The sequence below is a fragment of the Osmia lignaria genome, unplaced genomic scaffold, assembly GCF_051020975.1.
Source record: "Osmia lignaria lignaria isolate PbOS001 unplaced genomic scaffold, iyOsmLign1 scaffold0003, whole genome shotgun sequence".
Lineage (NCBI taxonomy): Eukaryota > Metazoa > Arthropoda > Insecta > Hymenoptera > Megachilidae > Osmia > Osmia lignaria.
In genome coordinates, this window is record NW_027478160.1 from 16,994,161 (window position 1) to 17,015,164 (window position 21,004).

Here is a 21,004-nt window from a genome sequence, read left to right on the forward strand (position 1 = left end):
GTTCTATGATATTTTTTGATCAGATGCGTAGTTCTCGAGATATATCAAGATATTTAAAAGTTCCGAAGCCGCACCAACATAATAGAGATACAGAAACACCGTGGCCCCTTTCTTTGAGATAACTCTGCACCATTGCGAGCTGCAAATGCCACTTCCAGCTTAGCTGTGCAGAGCAAGAACAACAAGAAGAAGAAATATCTCGAAATATGTCCGTCAGGCCAGTTCCTTTGAGCTGAATCTGCAAATATCTCGGAAACGAAGCGAGCTATGGCAAAATGTTAAGAGACGTTTTTTGTAGAGAATTATGTTTCCTACAATTTATGTTCTATGATATTTTTTGATCAGAAGCGTAGTTTTCGAGATATATCGAGATATTTAAAAGTTCCGAAGCCGCACCAACATAATAGAGATACAGAAACACCGTGGCCCCTTTCTTTGAGATAACTCTGCACTAGTGCGAGCCGCAAATGCCACTTCCAGCTTAGCTGTGCAGAAGAAGAACAACAAGAAGAAGAAATATCTCGAAATATGTCCGTCAGGCCCCTTCCCTTGAGATAAATATGCAAATATCTCGGAAACGAAGCGAGCTATGGCAAAATGTTAAGAGACCTTTTTTGTAGAGAATTAAGTTTCCTACTTTTTATGTTCTATGATATTTTTTGATCAGATACGTAGTTCTCGAGATATATCAAGATATTTAAAAGTTCCGAAGCCGCACCAACATAATAGAGATACAGAAACACCGTGGCCCCTTTCTTTGAGATAACTCTGCACTATTGCGAGCTGTAAATGCCACTTCCAGCTTAGCTGTGCAGAAGAAGAACAACAAGAAGAAGAAATATCTCGAAATATGTCCGTCAGGCCCCTTCCCTTGAGCTGAATCTGCAAATATCTCGGAAACGAAGCGAGCTATGGCAAAATGTTAAGAGACGTTTTTTGTAGAGAATTATGTTTCCTACAATTTATGTTCTATGATATTTTTTGATCAGAAGCGTAGTTTTCGAGATATATCGAGATATTTAAAAGTTCCGGAGCCGCACCAACATAATAGAGATACAGAAACACCGTGGCCCCTTTCTTTGAGATAACTCTGCACTAGTGCGAGCCGCAAATGCCACTTCCAGCTTAGCTGTGCAGAAGAAGAACAACAAGAAGAAGAAATATCTCGAAATATGTCCGTCAGGCCCCTTCCCTTGAAATATATCTGCAAATATCTCGGAAACGAAGCGAGCTATGGCAAAATGTTAAGAAACCGTTTTTGTAGAGAATTAAGTTTCCTACTTTTTATGTTCTATGATATTTTTTGATCGGACGCGTAGTTCTCGAGATATATCAAGATATTTAAAAGTTCCGAAGCCGCACCAACATAATAGAGATACAGAAACACCGTGGCCCCTTTCGTTGAGATAACTCTGCACTAGTACGAGCCGCAAATGCCACTTCCAGCTTAACTGTGCAGAAGAAGAACAACAAGAAGAAGAAATATCTCGAAATATGTCCGTCAGGCCCCTTCCCTTGAGATAAATCTGCAAATATCTCGGAAACGAAGCGAGCTATGGCAAAATGTTAAGAGACCTTTTTTGTAGAGAATTAAGTTTCCTACTTTTTATGTTCTATGATATTTTTTTATCAGATGCGTAGTTCTCGAGATATATCAAGATATTTAAAAGTTCCGAAGCCGCACCAACATAATAGAGATACAGAAACACCGTGGCCCCTTGCTTTGAGATAACTCTGCACTATTGCGAGCTGCAAATGACACTTCCAGCTTAGCTGTGCAGAAGAAGAACAACAAGAAGAAGAAATATCTCGAAATATGTCCGTCAGGCCAGTTCCTTTGAGCTGAATCTGCAAATATCTCGGAAACGAAGCGAGCTATGGCAAAATGTTAAGAGACATTTTTTGTAGAGAATTATGTTTCCTACAATTTATGTTCTATGATATTTTTTGATCAGAAGCGTAGTTTTCGAGATATATCGAGATACTTAAAAGTTCCGAAGCCGCACCAACATAATAGAGATACAGAAACACCGTGGCCCCTTTCTTTGAGATAACTGTGCACTAGTCCGAGCCGCAAATGCCACTTCCAGCTTAGCTGTGCAGAAGAAGAACAACAAGTAGAAGAAATATCTCGAAATATGTCCGTCAGGCCCCTTCCCTTGAGATAAATCTGCAAATATCTCGGAAACGAAGCGAGCTATGGCAAAATGTTAAGAGACCTTTTTTGTAGAGAATTATGTTTCTTACTTTTTATGTTCTATGATATTTTTTGATCAGATGCGTAGTTCTCGAGATATATCAAGATATTTAAAAGTTCCGAAGCCGCACCAACATAATAGAGATACAGAAACACCGTGGCCCCTTTCTTTGAGATATCTCTGCACTATTGCGAGCTGCAAATGCCACTTCCAGCTTAGCTGTGCAGAAGAAGAACAACAAGAAGAAGAAATATCTCGAAATATGTCCGTCAGGCCACTTCCCTTGAGATAAATCTGCAAATATCTCGGAAACGAAGCGAGCTATGGCAAAATGTTAAGAGACCTTTTTTGTAGAGAATTAAGTTTCCTACTTTTTATGTTGTATGATATTTTTTGATCAGACGCGAAGTTCTCGAGATATATCAAGATATTTAAAAGTTCCGAAGCCGCACCAACATAATAGAGATACAGAAACACCGTGGCCCCTTTCATTGAGATAACTCTGCACTAGTGCGAGCCGCAAATGCCACTTCCAGCTTCGCTGTGCAGAAGAAGAACAACAAGAAGAAGAAATATATCGAAATATGTCCGTCAGGCCCCTTCCCTTGAGATAAATCTGCAAATATCTCGGAAACGAAGAGAGCTATGGCAAAATGTTAAGAGACCTTTTTGGTAGAGAATTAAGTTTCCTACTTTTCATGTTCTATGATATTTTTTGATCAGATGCGTAGTTCTCGAGATATATCAAGATATTTAAAAGTTCCGAAGCCGCACCAACATAATAGAGATACAGAAACACCGTGGCCCCTTTCTTTGAGATAACTCTGCACTATTGCGAGCTGCAAATGCCACTTCCAGCTTAGCTGTGCAGAAGAAGAACAATAAGAAGAAGAAATATCTCGAAATATGTCCGTCAGGCCAGTTCCTTTGAGCTGAATCTGCAAATATCTCGGAAACGAAGCGAGCTATGGCAAAATGTTAAGAGACATTTTTTGTAGAGAATTATGTTTCCTACAATTTATGTTCTATGATATTTTTTGATCAGAAGCGTAGTTTTCGAGATATATCGAGATACTTAAAAGTTCCGAAGCCGCACCAACATAATAGAGATACAGAAACACCGTGGCCCCTTTCTTTGAGATAACTGTGCACTAGTGCGAGCCGCAAATGCCACTTCCAGCTTAGCTGTGCAGAAGAAGAACAACAAGTAGAAGAAATATCTCGAAATATGTCCGTCAGGCCCCTTCCCTTGAGATATATCTGCAAATATCTCGGAAACGAAGCGAGCTATGGCAAAATCTTAAGAGACCTTTTTTGTAGAGAATTATGTGTCCTACAATTTAGGTTCTATGATATTTTTTGATCAGAAGCGTAGTTTTCGAGATATATCGAGATATTTAAAAGTTCCGAAGCCGCACCAACATAATAGAGATACAGAAACACCGTGGCCCCTTTCATTGAGATAACTCTGCACTAGTGCAAGCCGCAAATGCCACTTCCAGCTTAGCTGTGCAGAAGAAGAACAACAAGAAGAAGAAATATCTCGAAATATGTCCGTCAGGCCCCTTCCCTTGAGATAAATCTGCAAATATCTCGGAAACGAAGAGAGCTATGGCAAAATGTTAAGAGACCTTTTTGGTAGAGAATTAAGTTTCCTACTTTTCATGTGATATGATATTTTTTGATCAGATGCGTAGTTCTCGAGATATATCAAGATATTTAAAAGTTCCGAAGCCGCACCAACATAATAGAGATACAGAAACACCGTGGCCCCTTTCTTTGAGATAACTCTGCACTATTGCGAGCTGCAAATGCCACTTCCAGCTTAGCTGTGCAGAAGAAGAACAACAAGAAGAAGAAATATCTCGAAATATGTCCGTCAGGCCCATTCCCTTGAGATATATCTGCAAATATCTCGGAAACGAAGCGAGCTATGGCAAAATGTTAAGAGACCTTTTTTGTAGAGAATTATGTTTCCTACAATTTAGTTTCTATGATATTTTTTGATCAGAAGCGTAGTTTTCGAGATATATCGAGATATTTAAAAGTTCCGAAGCCGCACCAACATAATAGAGATACAGAAACACCGTGGCCCCTTTCTTTGAGATAACTCTGCACTAGTGCGAGCCGCAAATGCCACTTCCAGCTTAGCTGTGCAGAAGAAGAACAACAAGAAGAAGAAATATCTCGAAATATGTCCGTCAGGCCCCTTCCCTTGAGATAAATATGCAAATATCTCGGAAACGAAGCGAGCTATGGCAAAATGTTAAGAGACCTTTTTTGTAGAGAATCAAGTTTCCTACTTTTTATGTTCTATGATATTTTTTGATCAGATACGTAGTTCTCGAGATATATCAAGATATTTAAAAGTTCCGAAGCCGCACCAACATAATAGAGATACAGAAACACCGTGGCCCCTTTCTTTGAGATAACTCTGCACTATTGCGAGCTGTAAATGCCACTTCCAGCTTAGCTGTGCAGAAGAAGAACAACAAGAAGAAGAAATATCTCGAAATATGTCCGTCAGGCCCCTTCCCTTGAGATATATCTGCAAATATCTCGGAAACGAAGCGAGCTATGGCAAAATGTTAAGAGACCTTTTTTGTAGAGAATTATGTTTGCTACAATTTATGTTCTATGATATTTTTTGATCAGAAGCGTAGTTTTCGAGATATATCGAGATATTTAAAAGTTCCGAAGCCGCACCAACATAATAGAGATACAGAAACACCGTGGCCCCTTTCTTTGAGATAACTCTGCACTAGTGCGAGCCGCAAATGCCACTTCCAGCTTAGCTGTGCAGAAGAAGAACAACAAGAAGAAGAAATATCTCGAAATATGTCCGTCAGGCCCCTTCCCTTGAGATAAATATGCAAATATCTCGGAAACGAAGCGAGCTATGGCAAAATGTTAAGAGACCTTTTTTGTAGAGAATTATGTTTCCTACTTTTTATGTTCTATGATATTTTTTGATCAGATGCGTAGTTCTCGAGATATATCAAGATATTTAAAAGTTCCGAAGCCGCACCAACATAATAGAGATACAGAAACACCGTGGCCCCTTTCTTTGAGATAACTCTGCACTATGGCGAGCTGCAAATGCCACTTCCAGCTTAGCTGTGCAGAGGAAGAACAACAAGAAGAAGAAATATCTCGAAATATGTCCGTCAGGCCAGTTCCTTTGAGCTGAATCTGCAAATATCTCGGAAACGAAGCGAGCTATGGCAAAATGTTAAGAGACGTTTTTTGTAGAGAATTATGTTTCCTACAATTTATGTTCTATGATATTTTTTGATCAGAAGCGTAGTTTTCGAGATATATCGAGATATTTAAAAGTTCCGAAGCCGCACCAACATAATAGGGATACAGAAACACCGTGGCCCCTTTCTTTGAGATAACTCTGCACTAGTGCGAGCCGCAAATGCCACTTCCAGCTTAGCTGTGCAGAAGAAGAACAACAAGAAGAAGAAATATCTCGAAATATGTCCGTCAGGCCCCTTCCCTTGAGATAAATCTGCAAGTATCTCGGAAACGAAGCGAGCTATGGCAAAATGTTAAGAGAACTTTTTTGTAGAGAATTATGTTTTCTACAATTTATGTTCTATGATATTTTTTGATCAGAAGCGTAGTTTTCGAGATATATCGAGATATTTAAAAGTTCCGAAGCCGCACCAACATAATAGAGATACAGAAACACCGTGGCCCCTTTCTTTGAGATAACTCTGCACTAGTGCGAGCTGCAAATGCCACTTCCAGCTTAGCTGTGCAGAAGAAGAACAACAAGAAGAAGAAATATCTCGAAATATGTCCGTCAGGCCCCTTCCCTTGAGATAAATCTGCAAATATCTCGGAAACGAAGCGAGCTATGGCAAAATGTTAAGAGAACTTTTTTGTAGAGAATTAAGTTTCCTACTTTTTATGTTCTATGATATTTTTTGATCAGATGCGTAGTTCTCGAGATATATCAAGATATTTAAAAGTTCCGAAGCCGCACCAACATAATAGAGATACAGAAACACCGTGGCCCCTTTCTTTGAGATAACTCTGCACTAGTGCGAGCCGCAAATGCCACTTCCAGCTTAGCTGTGCAGAAGAAGAACAACAAGAAGAAGAAATATCTCGAAATATGTCCGTCAGGCCCCTTCCCTTGAGATAAATCTGCAAATATCTCGGAAACGAAGCGAGCTATGGCAAAATGTTAAGAGACCTTTTCTGTAGAGAATTATGTTTCCTACAATTTATGTTCTATGATATTTTTTGATCAGAAGCGTAGTTTTCGAGATATATCGAGATATTTAAAAGTTCCGAAGCCGCACCAACATAATAGAGATACAGAAACACCGTGGCCCCTTTCTTTGAGATAACTCTGCACTAGTGCGAGCTGCAAATGCCACTTCCAGCTTAGCTGTGCAGAAGAAGAACAACAAGAAGAAGAAATATCTCGAAATATGTCCGTCAGGCCCCTTCCCTTGAGATAAATCTGCAAATATCTCGGAAACGAAGCGAGCTATGGCGAAATGTTAAGAGACCTTTTTTGTAGAGAATTAAGTTTCCTACTTTTTATCTTCTATGATATTTTTTGATCAGATGCGTAGTTCTCGAAATATATCAAGATATTTAAAAGTTCCGAAGCAGCACCAACATAATAGAGATACAGAAACACCGTGGCCCCTCTCTTTGAGATAACTCTGCACTATTGCGAGCTGCAAATGCCACTTCCAGCTTAGCTGTGCAGAAGAAGAACAACAAGAATAAGAAATATCTCGAAATATGTCCGTCACGCCCCTTCCCTTGAGATAAATCTGCAAATATCTCGGAAACGAAGCGAGCTATGGCAAAATGTTTAGAGACCTTTCTTGTAGAGAATTAAGTTTCCTACTTTTTATGTAGTATGATATTTTTCGATCAGATGCGTAGTTCTCGAGATATATCAAGATATTTAAAAGTTCCGAAGCCGCACCAACATAATAGAGATACAGAAACACCGTGGCCCCTTTCTTTGAGATAACTCTGCACTAGTGCGAGCTGCAAATGCCACTTCCAGCTTAGCTGTGCAGAAGAAGAACAACAAGAAGAAGAAATATCTCGAAATATGTCCGTCAGGCCCCTTCCCTTGAGATAAATCTGCAAATATCTCGGAAACGAAGCGAGCTATGGCAAAATGTTAAGAGACCTTTTTTGTAGAGAATTAAGTTTCCTACTTTTTATGTTCTATGATATTTTTTGATCAGAAGCGTAGTTTTCGAGATATATCGAGATATTTAAAAGTTCCGAAGCCGCACCAACATAATAGAGATACAGAAACACCGTGGCCCCTTTCTTTGGGATAACTCTGCACTATTGCGAGCTGCAAATGCCACTTCCAGCTTAGCTGTGCATAAGAAGAACAACAAGAAGAAGAAATATCTCGAAATATGTCCGTCAGGCCCCTTCCCTTGAGATAAATCTGCAAATATCTCGGAAACGAAGAGAGCTATGGCAAAATGTTAAGAGACCTTTTTTGTAGAGAATTATGTTTCCTACAATTTATGTTGTATGATATTTTTTGATCAGAAGCGTAGTTTTCGAGATATATCGAGATATTTAAAAGTTCCGCAGCCGCACCAACATAATAGAGATACAGAAACACCGTGGCCCCTTTCTTTGAGATAACTCTGCACTAGTGCGGGCCGCAAATGCCACTTCCAGCTTAGCTGTGCAGAAGAAGAACAACAAGAAGAAGAAATATCTCGAAATATGTCCGTCAGGCCCCTTCCCTTGAGATAAATATGCAAATATCTCGGAAACGAAGCGAGCTATGGCAAAATGTTAAGAGACCTTTTTTGTAGAGAATTAAGTTTCCTACTTTTTATGTTCTATGATATTTTTTGATCAGATGCGTAGTTCTCGAGATATATCAAGATATTTAAAAGTTCCGAAGCCGCACCAACATAATAGAGATACAGAAACACCGTGGCCCCTTTTTTTGAGATAACTCTGCACTATTGCGAGCTGCAAATGCCACTTCCAGCTTAGCTGTGCAGAAGAAGAACAACAAGAAGAAGAAGTATCTCGAAATATGTCCGTCAGGCCCCTTCCCTTGAGATAAATCTGCAAATATCTCGGAAACGAAGAGAGCTATGGCAAAATGTTAAGAGACCTTTTTTGTAGAGAATTATGTTTCCTACTTTTTATGTTCTATGATATTTTTTGATCAGACGCGTAGTTCTCGAGATATATCAAGATATTTAAAAGTTCCGATGCCGCACCAACATAATAGAGATACAGAAACACCGTGGCCCCTTTCTTTGAGATAACTCTGCACTATTGCGAGCTGCAAATGCCACTTCCAGCTTAGCTGTGCAGAAGAAGAACAACAAGAAGAAGAAATATCTCGAAATATGTCCGTCAGGCCCCTTCCCTTGAGATAAATATGCAAATATCTCGGAAACGAAGCGAGCTGTGGCAAAATGTTAAGAGACCGTTGTTCTAGAGAATTAAGTTTCCTACTTTTTATGTTCTATGATATTTTTTGATCAGACGCGTAGTTCTCGAGATACATCAAGATATTTAAAAGTTCCGAAGCCGCACCAACATAATAGAGATACAGAAACACCGTGGCCCCTTTCTTTGAGATAACTCTGCACTATTGCGAGCTGCAAATGCCACTTCCAGCTTAGCTGTGCAGAAGAAGAACAACAAGAAGAAGAAATATCTCGAAATATGTCCGTCAGGCCCCTTCCCTTGAGATAAATGTGCAAATATCTCGGAAACGAAGAGAGCTATGGCAAAATATTAAGAGACCTTTTTTGTAGAGAATTATGTTTCCCACAATTTATGTTCTATGATATTTTTTGATCAGAAGCGTAGTTTTCGAGATATATCGAGATATTTAAAAGTTCCGAAGCCGCACCAACATAATAGAGATACAGAAACACCGTGGCCCCTTTCTTTGAGATAACTCTGCACTAGTGCGAGCTGCAAATGCCACTTCCAGCTTAGCTGTGCAGAAGAAGAACAACAAGAAGAATAAATATCTCGAAATATGTCCGTCAGGCCCCTTCCCTTGAGATAAATCTGCAAATATCTCGGAAACGAAGAGAGCTATGGCAAAATGTTAAGAGACCTTTTTTGTAGAGAATTATGTTTCCTACAATTTATGTTCTATGATATTTTTTGATCAGAAGCGTAGTTTTCGAGATATATCGAGATATTTAAAAGTTCCGAAGCCGCACCAACATAATAGAGATACAGAAACACCGTGGCCCCTTTCTTTGAGATAACTCTGCACTAGTGCGAGCCGCAAATGCCACTTCCAGCTTAGCTGTGCAGAGGAAGAACAACAAGAAGAAGAAATATCTCGAAATATGTCCGTCAGGCCAGTTCCTTTGAGCTGAATCTGCAAATATCTCGGAAACGAAGCGAGCTATGGCAAAATGTTAAGAGACCTTTTTTGTAGAGAATTAAGTTTCCTACTTTTTATGTTCGATGATATTTTTTGATCAGATGCGTAGTTCTCGAGATATATCAAGATATTTAAAAGTTCCGAAGCTGCACCAACATAATAGAGGTACAGAAACACCGTGGCCTCTTTCTTTGAGATAACACTGCACTATTGCGAGCTGCAAATGCCACTTCGAGCTTAGCTGTGCAGAAGAAGAACAACAAGAAGAAGAAATATCTCGAAATATGTCCGTCAGACCCCTTCCCTTGAGATGAATCTGCAAATATCTCGGAAACGAAGCGAGCTATGGCAAAATGTTAAGAGACCTTTTTTGTAGAGAATTAAGTTTCCTACTTTTTATGTTCTATGATATTTTTTGATCAGAAGCGTAGTTTTCGAGATATATCGAGATATTTAAAAGTTCCGAAGCCGCACCAACATAATAGAGATACAGAAACACCGCGGCCCCTTTCTTTGAGATAACTCTGCACTAGTGCGAGCCGCAAATGCCACTTCCAGCTTAGCTGTGCAGAAGAAGAACAACAAGAAGAAGAAATATCTCGAAATATGTCCGTCAGGCCCCTTCCCTTGAGATAAATCTGCAAATATCTCGGAAACGAAGAGAGCTATGGCAAAATGTTAAGAGACCTTTTTTGTAGAGAATTATGTTTCCTACAATTTATGTTCTATGATATTTTTTGATCAGAAGCGTAGTTTTCGAGATATATCGAGATATTTAAAAGTTCCGAAGCCGCACCAACATAATAGAGATACAGATACACCGTGGCCCCTTTCTTTGAGATAACTCTGCACTAGTGCGAGCTGCAAATGCCACTTCCAGCTTAGCTGTGCAGAAGAAGAACAACAAGAAGAAGAAATATCTCGAAATATGTCCGTCAGGCCCCTTCCCTTGAGATAAATCTGCAAATATCTCGGAAACGAAGAGAGCTATGGCAAAATGTTAAGAGACCTTTTTTGTAGAGAATTATGTTTCCTACAATTTATGTTCTATGATATTTTTTGATCAGAAGCGTAGTTTTCGAGATATATCGAGATATTTAAAAGTTCCGAAGCCGCACCAACATAATAGAGATACAGAAACACCGTGGCCCCTTTCTTTGAGATAACTCTGCACTAGTGCGAGCCGCAAATGCCACTTCCAGCTTAGCTGTGCAGAAGAAGAACAACAAGAAGAAGAAATATCTCGAAATATGTCCGTCAGGCCCCTTCCGTTGAGATAAATATGCAAATATCTCGGAAACGAAGCGAGCTATGGCAAAATGTTAAGAGACCTTTTTTGTAGAGAATTAAGTTTCCTACTTTTTATGTTCTATGATATTTTTTGATCAGAAGCGTAGTTTTCGAGATATATCGAGATATTTAAAAGTTCCGAAGCCGCACCAACATAATAGAGATACAGAAACACCGTGGCCCCTTTCTTTGAGATAACTCTGCACTAGTGCGAGCCGCAAATGCCACTTCCAGCTTAGCTGTGCAGAAGAAGAACAACAAGAAGAAGAAATATCTCGAAATATGTCCGTCAGGCCCCTTCCCTTGAGATAAATCTGCAAATATCTCGGAAACGAAGCGAGCTATGGCAAAATGTTAAGAGACCTTTTTTGTAGAGAATTAAGTTTCCTACTTTTTATGTTCTATGATATTTTTTGATCAGACGCGTAGTTCTCGAGATATATCAAGATATTTAAAAGTTCCGAAGCCGCACCAACATAATAGAGATACAGAAACACCGTGGCCCCTTTCTTTGAGATAACTCTGCACTATTGCGAGCTGCAAATGCCACTTCCAGCTTAGCTGTGCAGAAGAAGAACAACAAGAAGGAGAAATATCTCGAAATATGTCCGTCAGGCCCCTTCCCTTGAGATAAATCTGCAAATATCTCGGAAACGAAGAGAGCTATGGCAAAATGTTAAGAGACCTTTTTTGTAGAGAATTATGTTTCCTACAATTTATGTTCTATGATATTTTTTGATCAGAAGCGTAGTTTTCGAGATATATCGAGATATTTAAAAGTTCCGAAGCCGCACCAACATAATAGAGATACAGAAACACCGTGGCCCCTTTCTTTGAGATAACTCTGCACTAGTGCGAGCCGCAAATGCCAGTTCCAGCTTAGCTGTGCAGAAGAACAACAACAAGAAGAAGAAATATCTCGAAATATGTCCGCCAGGCCCCTTCCCTTGAGATATATCTGCAAATATCTCGGAAACGAAGCGAGCTATGGCAAAATGTTAAGAGACCTTTTTTGTAGAGAATTAAGTTTCCTACTTTTTATGTTCTATGATATTTTTTGATCAGATGCGTAGTTCTCGAGATATATCAAGATATTTAAAAGTTCCGAAGCCGCACCAACATAATAGAGATACAGAAACACCGTGGCCCCTTTCTTTGAGATAACTCTGCACTATTGCGAGCTGCAAATGCCACTTCCAGCTTAGCTGTGCAGAGTAAGAACAACAAGAAGAAGAAATATCTCGAAATATGTCCGTCAGGCCAGTTCCTTTGAGCTGAATCTGCAAATATCTCGGAAACGAAGCGAGCTATGGCAAAATGTTAAGAGACCGTTTTTGTAGAGAATTAAGTTTCCTACTTTTTATGTTCTATGATATTTTTTGATCAGATGCGTAGTTCTCGAGATATATCAAGATATTTAAAAGTTCCGAAGCCGCACCAACATAATAGAGATACAGAAACACCGTGGCCCCTTTCTTTGAGATAACTCTGCACTAGTGCGAGCCGCAAATGCCACTTCCAGCTTAGCTGTGCAGAAGAAGAACAACAAGAAGAAGAAATATCTCGAAATATGTCCGTCAGGCCCCTTCCCTTGAGATATATCTGCAAATATCTCGGAAACGAAGCGAGCTATGGCAAAATGTTAAGAGACCTTTTTTGTAGAGAATTAAGTTTCCTACTTTTTATGTTCTATGATATTTTTTGATCAGATGCGTAGTTCTCGAGATATATCAAGATATTTAAAAGTTCCGAAGCCGCACCAACATAATAGAGATACAGAAACACCGTGGCCCCTTTCTTTGAGATAACTCTGCACTAGTGCGAGCCGCAAATGCCACTTCCAGCTTAGCTGTGCAGAAGAAGAACAACAAGAAGAAGAAATATCTCGAAATATGTCCGTCAGGCCCCTTCCCTTGAGATAAATCTGCAAATATCTCGGAAACGAAGAGAGCTATGGCAAAATGTTAAGAGACCTTTTTTGTAGAGAATTATGTTACCTACAATTTATGTTCTATGATATTTTTTGATCAGAAGCGTAGTTTTCGAGATATATCGAGATATTTAAAAGTTCCGAAGCCGCACCAACATAATAGAGATACAGAAACACCGTGGCCCCTTTCTTTGAGATAACTCTGCACTAGTGCGAGCCGCAAATGCCACTTCCAGCTTAGCTGTGCAGAAGAAGAACAACAAGAAGAAGAAATATCTCGAAATATGTCCGTCAGGCCCCTTCCGTTGAGATAAATATGCAAATATCTCGGAAACGAAGCGAGCTATGGCAAAATGTTAAGAGACCTTTTTTGTAGAGAATTAAGTTTCCTACTTTTTATGTTCTATGATATTTTTTGATCAGACGCGTAGTTCTCGAGATATATCAAGATATTTAAAAGTTCCGAAGCCGCACCAACATAATAGAGATACAGAAACACCGTGGCCCCTTTCTTTGAGATAACTCTGCACTATTGCGAGCTGCAAATGCCACTTCCAGCTTAGCTGTGCAGAAGAAGAACAACAAGAAGGAGAAATATCTCGAAATATGTCCGTCAGGCCCCTTCCCTTGAGATAAATCTGCAAATATCTCGGAAACGAAGAGAGCTATGGCAAAATGTTAAGAGACCTTTTTTGTAGAGAATTATGTTTCCTACAATTTATGTTCTATGATATTTTTTGATCAGAAGCGTAGTTTTCGAGATATATCGAGATATTTAAAAGTTCCGAAGCCGCACCAACATAATAGAGATACAGAAACACCGTGGCCCCTTTCTTTGAGATAACTCTGCACTAGTGCGAGCCGCAAATGCCAGTTCCAGCTTAGCTGTGCAGAAGAACAACAACAAGAAGAAGAAATATCTCGAAATATGTCCGCCAGGCCCCTTCCCTTGAGATAAATCTGCAAATATCTCGGAAACGAAGCGAGCTATGGCAAAATGTTAAGAGACCTTTTTTGTAGAGAATTAAGTTTCCTACTTTTTATGTTCTATGATATTTTTTGATCAGATGCGTAGTTCTCGAGATATATCAAGATATTTAAAAGTTCCGCGGCCGCACCAACATAATAGAGATACAGAAACACCGTGGCCCCTTTCTTTGAGATAACTCTGCACTAGTGCGAGCCGCAAATGCCACTTCCAGCTTAGCTGTGCAGAAGAAGAACAACAAGAAGAAGAAATATCTCGAAATATGTACGTCAGGCCCCTTCCCTTGAGATATATCTGCAAATATCTCGGAAACGAAGCGAGCTATGGCAAAATGTTAAGAGACCTTTTTTGTAGACAATTAAGTTTCCTACTTTTTATGTTCTATGATATTTTTTGATCAGATGCGTAGTTCTCGAGATATATCAAGATATTTAAAAGTTCCGAAGCCGCACCAACATAATAGAGATACAGAAACACCGTGGCCCCTTTCTTTGAGATAACTCTGCACTATTGCGAGCTGCAAATGCCACTTCCAGCTTAGCTGTGCAGAGTAAGAACAACAAGAAGAAGAAATATCTCGAAATATGTCCGTCAGGCCAGTTCCTTTGAGCTGAATCTGCAAATATCTCGGAAACGAAGCGAGCTATGGCAAAATGTTAAGAGACCGTTTTTGTAGAGAATTAAGTTTCCTACTTTTTATGTTCTATGATATTTTTTGATCAGATGCGTAGTTCTCGAGATATATCAAGATATTTAAAAGTTCCGAAGCCGCACCAACATAATAGAGATACAGAAACACCGTGGCCCCTTTCTTTGAGATAACTCTGCACTAGTGCGAGCCGCAAATGCCACTTCCAGCTTAGCTGTGCAGAAGAAGAACAACAAGAAGAAGAAATATCTCGAAATATGTCCGTCAGGCCCCTTCCCTTGAGATATATCTGCAAATATCTCGGAAACGAAGCGAGCTATGGCAAAATGTTAAGAGACCTTTTTTGTAGAGAATTATGTTTCCTACAATTTATGTTCTATGATATTTTTTGATCAGAAGCGTAGTTTTCGAGATATATCGTGATATTTAAAAGTTCCGAAGCCGCACCAACATAATAGAGATACAGAAACACCGTGGCCCCTTTCTTTGAGATAACTCTGCACTATTGCGAGCTGCAAATGCCACTTCCAGCTTAGCTGTGCAGAAGAAGAACAACAAGAATAAGAAATATCTCGAAATATGTCCGTCACGCCCCTTCCCTTGAGATAAATCTGCAAATATCTCGGAAACGAAGCGAGCTATGGCAAAATGTTTAGAGACCTTTCTTGTAGAGAATTAAGTTTCCTACTTTTTATGTAGTATGATATTTTTCGATCAGATGCGTAGTTCTCGAGATATATCAAGATATTTAAAAGTTCCGAAGCCGCACCAACATAATAGAGATACAGAAACACCGTGGCCCCTTTCTTTGAGATAACTCTGCACTAGTGCGAGCTGCAAATGCCACTTCCAGCTTAGCTGTGCAGAAGAAGAACAACAAGAAGAAGAAATATCTCGAAATATGTCCGTCAGGCCCCGTCCCTTGAGATAAATCTGCAAATATCTCGGAAACGAAGCGAGCTATGGCAAAATGTTAAGAGACCTTTTTTGTAGAGAATTAAGTTTCCTACTTTTTATGTTCTATGATATTTTTTGATCAGATGCGTAGTTCTCGAGATATATCAAGATATTTAAAAGTTCCGAAGCCGCACCAACATAATAGAGATACAGAAACACCGTGGCCCCTTTCTTTGGGATAACTCTGCACTAGTGCGAGCTGCAAATGCCACTTCCAGCTTAGCTGTGCAGAAGAAGAACAACAAAAAGAAGAAATATCTCGAAATATGTCCGTCAGGCCCCTTCCCTTGAGATAAATCTGCAAATATCTCGGAAACGAAGCGAGCTATGGCAAAATGTTAAGAGACGTTTTTTGTAGAGAATTATGTTTCCTACAATTTATGTTCTATGATATTTTTTGATCAGAAGCGTAGTTTTCGAGATATATCGAGATATTTAAAAGTTCCGAAGCCGCACCAACATAATAGAGATACAGAAACACCGTGGCCCCTTTCTTCGAGATAACTCTGCACTAGTGCGAGCCGCAAATGCCACTTCCAGCTTAGCTGTGCAGAAGAAGAACAACAAGAAGAAGAAATATCTCGAAATATGTCCGACAGGCCCCTTCCCTTGAGATAAATCTGCAAATATCTCGGAAACGAAGCGAGCTATGGCGAAATGTTAAGAGACCTTTTTTGTAGAGAATTAAGTTTCCTACTTTTTATCTTCTATGATATTTTTTGATCAGATGCGTAGTTCTCTAAATATATCAAGATATTTAAAAGTTCCGAAGCCGCACCAACATAATAGAGATACAGAAACACCGTGGCCCCTCTCTTTGAGATAACTCTGCACTATTGCGAGCTGCAAATGCCACTACCAGCTTAGCTGTGCAGAGGAAGAACAACAAGAAGAAGAAATATCTCGAAATATGTCCGTCAGGCCAGTTCCTTTGAGCTGAATCTGCAAATATCTCGGAAACGAAGCGAGCTATGGCAAAATGTTAAGAGACGTTTTTTGTAGAGAATTATGTTTCCTACAATTTATGTTCTATGATATTTTTTGATCAGAAGCGTAGTTTTCGAGATATATCGAGATATTTAAAAGTTCCGATGCCGCACCAACATAATAGGGATACAGAAACACCGTGGCCCCTTTCTTTGAGATAACTCTGCACTAGTGCGAGCCGCAAATGCCACTTCCAGCTTAGCTGTGCAGAAGAAGAACAACAAGAAGAAGAAATATCTCGAAATATGTCCGTCAGGCCCCTTCCCTTGAGATAAATCTGCACATATCTCGGAAACGAAGCGAGCTATGTCAAAATGTTAAGAGACCTTTTTTGTAGAGAATTATGTTTTCTACAATTTATGTTCTATGATATTTTTTGATCAGAAGCGTAGTTTTCGAGATATATCGAGATATTTAAAAGTTCCGAAGCCGCACCAACATAATAGAGATACAGAAACACCGTGGCCCCTTTCTTTGAGATAACTCTGCACTAGTGCGAGCTGCAAATGCCACTTCCAGCTTAGCTGTGCAGAAGAAGAACAACAAGAAGAAGAAATATCTCGAAATATGTCCGTCAGGCCCCTTCCTTTGAGATAAATCTGCAAATATCTCGGAAACGAAGCGAGCTATGGCAAAATGTTAAGAGACCTTTTTTGTAGAGAATTAAGTTTCCTACTTTTTATGTTCTATGATATTTTTTGATCAGATGCGTAGTTCTCGAGATATATCAAGATATTTAAAAGTTCCGAAGCCGCACCAACATAATAGAGATACAGAAACACCGTGGCCCCTTTCTTTGAGATAACTCTGCACTAGTGCGAGCCGCAAATGCCACTTCCAGCTTAGCTGTGCAGAAGAAGAACAACAAGAAGAAGAAATATCTCGAAATATGTCCTTCAGGCCCCTTCCCTTGAGATAAATCTGCAAATATCTCGGAAACGAAGCGAGCTATGGCAAAATGTTAAGAGACCTTTTTTGTAGAGAATTAAGTTTCCTACTTTTTATGTTCTATGATATTTTTTGATCAGATGCGTAGTTCTCGAGATATATCAAGATATTTAAAAGTTCCGAAGCCGCACCAACATAATAGAGATACAGAAACACCGTGGCCCCTTTCTTTGAGATAACTCTGCACTATTGCGAGCTGCAAATGCCACTTCCAGCTTAGCTGTGCAGAGGAAGAACAACAAGAAGAAGAAATATCTCGAAATATGTCCGTCAGGCCAGTTCCTTTGAGCTGAATCTGCAAATATCTCGGAAACAAAGCGAGCTATGGCAAAATGTTAAGAGACGTTTTTTGTAGAGAATTATGTTTCCTACAATTTATGTTCTATGATATTTTTTGATCAGAAGCGTAGTTTTCGAGATATATCGAGATATTTAAAAGTTCCGAAGCCGCACCAACATAATAGAGATACAGAAACAGCGTGGCCCCTTTCTTTGGGATAACTCTGCACTAGTGCGAGCCGCAAATGCCACTTCCAGCTTAGCTGTGCAGAAGAAGAACAACAAGAAGAAGAAATATCTCGAAATATGTCCGTCAGGCCCCTTCCTTTGAGATAAATCTGCAAATATCTCGGAAACGAAGCGAGCTATGGCAAAATGTTAAGAGACCTTTTTTGTAGAGAATTAAGTTTCCTACTTTTTATGTTCTATGATATTTTTTGATCAGATGCGTAGTTCTCGAGATATATCAAGATATTTGAAAGTTCCGAAGCCGCACCAACAGAATAGAGATACAGAAACACCGTGGCCCCTTTCTTTGAGATAACTCTGCACTAGTGCGAGCCGCAAATGCCACTTCCAGCTTAGCTGTGCAGAAGAAGAACAACAAGAAGAAGAAATATCTCGAAATATGTCCGTCAGGCCCCTTCCCTTGAGATAAATCTGCAAATATCTCGGAAACGAAGCGAGCTATGGCAAAATGTTAAGAGACCTTTTCTGTAGAGAATTATGTTTCCTACAATTTATGTTCTATGATATTTTTTGATCAGAAGCGTAGTTTTCGAGATATATCGAGATATTTAAAAGTTCCGAAGCCGCACGAACATAATAGAGATACAGAAACACCTTGGCCCCTTTCTTTGAGATAACTCTGCACTAGTGCGAGCTGCAAATGACACTTCCAGCTTAGCTGTGCAGAAGAAGAACAACAAGAAGAAGAAATATCTCGAAATATGTCCGTCAGGCCCCTTCCCTTGAGATAAATCTGCAAATATCTCGGAAACGAAGCGAGCTATGGCAAAATGTTAAGAGACCTTTTTTGTAGAGAATTAAGTTTCCTACTTTTTATGTTCTATGATATTTTTTGATCAGATGCGTAGTTCTCGAGATATATCAAGATATTTAAAAGTTCCGAAGCCGCACCAACATAATAGAGATACAGAAACACCGTGGCCCCTTTCTTTGAGATAACTCTGCACTATTGCGAGCTGCAAATGCCACTTCCAGCTTAGCTGTGCAGAGGAAGAACAACAAGAAGAAGAAATATCTCGAAATATGTCCGTCAGGCCAGTTCCTTTGAGCTGAATCTGCAAATATCTCGGAAACGAAGCGAGCTGTGGCAAAATGTTAAGAGACCGTTGTTCTAGAGAATTAAGTTTCCTACTTTTTATGTTCTATGATATTTTTTGATCAGACGCGTAGTTCTCGAGATACATCAAGATATTTAAAAGTTCCGAAGCCGCACCAACATAATAGAGATACAGAAACACCGTGGCCCCTTTCTTTGAGATAACTCTGCACTATTGCGAGCTGCAAATGCCACTTCCAGCTTAGCTGTGCAGAAGAAGAACAACAAGAAGAAGAAATATCTCGAAATATGTCCGTCAGGCCCCTTCCCTTGAGATAAATGTGCAAATATCTCGGAAACGAAGAGAGCTATGGCAAAATATTAAGAGACCTTTTTTGTAGAGAATTATGTTTCCCACAATTTATGTTCTATGATATTTTTTGATCAGAAGCGTAGTTTTCGAGATATATCGAGATATTTAAAAGTTCCGAAGCCGCACCAACATAATAGAGATACAGAAACACCGTGGCCCCTTTCTTTGAGATAACTCTGCACTAGTGCGAGCTGCAAATGCCACTTCCAGCTTAGCTGTGCAGAAGAAGAACAACAAGAAGAATAAATATCTCGAAATATGTCCGTCAGGCCCCTTCCCTTGAGATAAATCTGCAAATATCTCGGAAACGAAGAGAGCTATGGCAAAATGTTAAGAGACCTTTTTTGTAGAGAATTATGTTTCCTACAATTTATGTTCTATGATATTTTTTGATCAGAAGCGTAGTTTTCGAGATATATCGAGATATTTAAAAGTTCCGAAGCCGCACCAACATAATAGAGATACAGAAACACCGTGGCCCCTTTCTTTGAGATAACTCTGCACTAGTGCGAGCCGCAAATGCCACTTCCAGCTTAGCTGTGCAGAGGAAGAACAACAAGAAGAAGAAATATCTCGAAATATGTCCGTCAGGCCAGTTCCTTTGAGCTGAATCTGCAAATATCTCGGAAACGAAGCGAGCTATGGCAAAATGTTAAGAGACCTTTTTTGTAGAGAATTAAGTTTCCTACTTTTTATGTTCGATGATATTTTTTGATCAGATGCGTAGTTCTCGAGATATATCAAGATATTTAAAAGTTCCGAAGCTGCACCAACATAATAGAGGTACAGAAACACCGTGCCCTCTTTCTTTGAGATAACACTGCACTATTGCGAGCTGCAAATGCCACTTCGAGCTTAGCTGTGCAGAAGAAGAACAACAAGAAGAAGAAATATCTCGAAATATGTCCGTCAGACCCCTTCCCTTGAGATGAATCTGCAAATATCTCGGAAACGAAGCGAGCTATGGCAAAATGTTAAGAGACCTTTTTTGTAGAGAATTAAGTTTCCTACTTTTTATGTTCTATGATATTTTTTGATCAGAAGCGTAGTTTTCGAGATATATCGAGATATTTAAAAGTTCCGAAGCCGCACCAACATAATAGAGATACAGAAACACCGCGGCCCCTTTCTTTGAGATAACTCTGCACTAGTGCGAGCCGCAAATGCCACTTCCAGCTTAGCTGTGCAGAAGAAGAACAACAAGAAGAAGAAATATCTCGAAATATGTCCGTCAGGCCCCTTCCCTTGAGATAAATCTGCAAATATCTCGGAAACGAAGAGAGCTATGGCAAAATGTTAAGAGACCTTTTTTGTAGAGAATTATGTTTCCTACAATTTATGTTCTATGATATTTTTTGATCAGAAGCGTAGTTTTCGAGATATATCGAGATATTTAAAAGTTCCGAAGCCGCACCAACATAATACAGATACAGATACACCGTGGCCCCTTTCTTTGAGATAACTCTGCACTAGTGCGAGCTGCAAATGCCACTTCCAGCTTAGCTGTGCAGAAGAAGAACAACAAGAAGAAGAAATATCTCGAAATATGTCCGTCAGGCCCCTTCCCTTGAGATAAATCTGCAAATATCTCGGAAACGAAGAGAGCTATGGCAAAATGTTAAGAGACCTTTTTTGTAGAGAATTATGTTTCCTACAATTTATGTTCTATGATATTTTTTGATCAGAAGCGTAGTTTTCGAGATATATCGAGATATTTAAAAGTTCCGAAGCCGCAC